This window comes from Alexandromys fortis, unplaced genomic scaffold (genome assembly GCF_014885135.2).
Source record: "Alexandromys fortis isolate MF-2015 unplaced genomic scaffold, M_Fortis_MF-2015_v1.1 scaffold_291, whole genome shotgun sequence".
In the NCBI taxonomy this organism is placed as follows: Eukaryota; Metazoa; Chordata; class Mammalia; order Rodentia; family Cricetidae; genus Alexandromys; species Alexandromys fortis.
Window position 1 is genome coordinate 992,882 of NW_026068163.1, and position 2,900 is coordinate 995,781.

General features: G+C 51.0%; 1 long non-coding RNA gene across 1 annotated transcript in view; it reads left to right on the forward strand.

Annotated features, from left to right (window-relative positions):
* The window catches only part of LOC126491920 (uncharacterized), a 19,361-nt gene that overhangs the window by 4,648 nt on the left and 11,813 nt on the right, over window positions 1–2,900 (forward strand). The window contains exon 3 of the long non-coding RNA XR_007589494.1: window positions 1,063–1,280. This is a non-coding gene — a long non-coding RNA (uncharacterized lncRNA). The remainder of the gene's footprint in view (window positions 1–1,062; window positions 1,281–2,900) is intronic.

Below are 2,900 nucleotides of genomic sequence, written 5' to 3' on the forward strand. Positions count from 1 at the left end.
TCGAGACAGGGTTTCTCTGTGGCTTTGGAGCCTGTCCTGGAACTAGCTCTGTAGACCAGGCTGGTCTCGAACTCACAGAGATCCGCCTGCCTCTGCCTCCCGAGTGCTGGGATTAAAGGCTTGTGCCACCACCACCCGGCTCACAATATTTTTTAAGTTTTTTTTTAAGGCATGGTAGATTGTGCCTTCGATCCCAGCACTCAGAGGCAGAGGCAGGCAGATCTCTGAGAGTTAAAGATCTACCTAGAGAAGTCTAAGCCAGCCAGGGCTACATAGGAATACTGTCTCAAAAATAAAAGTGTTCATCTCCTGCTGTGGCTGTGGCCTAGTATGGGTGGATCATGAAATAACTAAGGCCCGGGGCTACAGCTCACGCGCTAGAGTGTTTACCTAGTGTGTGCAAAGCCCTGGTTTCCACCCCCCCCCCTCAAGTACTTAAACTGGCTGTGGAGGTACACACCTGCAGTCCTAGTGTTTAGGAGTTAGAAGCAGGAGAGTTGGAGGCTCACAAGCATCCTTGGTCCTGAGTGGTGGTGGCACACGCCTTTAATCCCAGCACTCAGAAGACAGGCAGGAGGATTTCAAGGCCAGCCTGATCTGCACAGTGAATTCTAAGACAGCCAGGGCTACTGAGAAAAACCCTGTCTTTCAAAAAAAGAAAAAAAGGAGCATCCTTGGCGATACAGAGTTTAAGGTCAGACTGGGCTACAGGAGACCTTGTCACAAACCAGCAAGCAAACAAACAAACAAGAACTCTAATTCCTTAAGATCATAACACTTACCAATAGTGGTGGCGCACACCTTTAATCCCAGCACTCAGGAAGCAGAGACAGGTGGGTCTCTGAGTTCGAGGCCAGCCTGATCTGCAGAGAGAGTTCCAGGACAGCCAAGGCTTTACCAAGAAACCCTGACTCAAAAAACAAAGCATAAACAAAAGAAATTATACCAATTTACATCTTGTTATTGTACTGTACTCCATAGTTCCTCGGGGGGTCCAGAGGGGAAAGGACTTATTCGTGGACCCTGAGGTAACATCTCATTTGAGTGTTCTCTGTTTTTAAGACCAAAGAGTTCACCTCAAACTGGGAACCTTCTGAAAGCTACCCGCGAGGGACCTCAAGTAGAACCTCTGGAGAAGCCGTGCAGCACCCATGCCAAACAATACCACAGCGCGTTCAGGGACCCTCCACTGGCTTCAGGATCTCGTGGAGGAAAAACTAAGCCATGTCATTTCCAGGAAAAGGGCTCCAGACAGGACGGAAGAGGGAAGAGCCATCCAGGTAAGTTCCGTGCTCCTGTCAGAAGCGTGTAGGCAGAGGCCCGTGGTAGGTGTTACGTGTGTGCCCAGTGCCAAATAATGAGAAGGTCTGAGGGAAAAGGTCTGGCTAAGCAGGAAGCTCTGATGGACAGCTTGGCTGTAGTGGTCAGAAGAAAACAGCCCTGTCTTCAAGGGTGCCGCTCCTCCGCTGGCCGGCAGAGAAAGCGGTGAGCCATGAGTGTGGATTACTTTTCTTGTCCCGTGGCCAAAATACCTGACAGGGCTGGAGAAATGACTCAGCAGTTACAAGCTCTTGCTGCTCTCGCAGAAGAACCCCAGTGTGGGTCCCAGCACCCACGTTGGTTGGCTTACAACCACCTGTAAGTCCAGCACCAAAGGACTTGACACACAATGACCTGCACACACACACACACACACACACACACACACACAGAGTTTAAAATTCATTAGACAGAAAACAGCTAAAGGGAAAAAGAATTTATTTAGGCCCATAGTTTAAAACAGTGGTTCTCAACCTGTGGGTCACAACCCTTTAGGAGGCCAAATGGCCTTTTCATAGGGATCACATATCAGATCCCCTGAATATCAGATATTTACATTATGATTCATAACAGTAGCAAAATCACAGTTGTGAAGTAGCAAAGAAACAATGTTACGGTTGCATCAAAGGGTTGCGGCATCAGGAAGGCGAGAAGCAGAGTCTGGAGGATTCAGTCCATCACAACAGGAAGGCAGGACAGAGCTCAGGGTAGCCGGAGTGTGTGGCAGAGACTCCTGTGGCGGTGGATACCGAAGGTGGACGAGCCAGAAGTGGGTACAGTCCTCAGAGGCCTGCCAGCCAGGCCTCCACAGCCTTCACAAGAGCCAGGAGAGCCTGCCCCGCCATTAGAGCACTTCCTGCTCTTAGAAAAGACTGAGTTTGGTTCCTAGCACCCACATTGGGCAGCTCACAACCACTCTGACAGCTTCTTCTGGCTTTCTGAGACACTGGCCCTCACGTGCCCTGCCTACCCACACAAATACACATAAAAAGAAAAACAGTAGCACAAGCCATGAACCACACATTCAGGCGTGAGCCTTCGGAGGACATCTCAGATCAAACAGCAATGCCACATATTGTGAGAAGGCCTTTCTCCTTTCCGCTGTAGGACTTGATAGGAAACCACCCTGGGGAGTGATCGGCAGGGACTGAGCAGACTCTGTGTTCGTGGTCAGTCCCTGAAACACCCCACTTGGAATCTGCGGGCAATTCCAGGCTTATCATAGGCTTGACTCGAAGCTGCACCCACTCCACAGGGAGCTTCCAGAGAGACGCCTGGAGAGACCATAGCTGGTGCCTCCTTGCTGAGAGCTGCACGTGGTTTCATGTTGCAGTCCCAGTACCAGGGAGGCACAGGAAGGTGGATCTCTGTGAGTTCAAGGCCAGCCTTAGGCCAGCCAGAGCTACGTAGTGAGACTCTGTGTCTAAAAGAAGGGAAACGGCCGGGCGGTGGTGGCGCACGCCTTTAATCCCAGCACTCGGGAGGCAGAGGCAGGCGGATCTCTGTGAGTTCGAGACCAGCCTGGTCTACAAGAGCTAGTTCCAGGACAGGCTCCAAAACCACAGAGAAACCCTATCTCG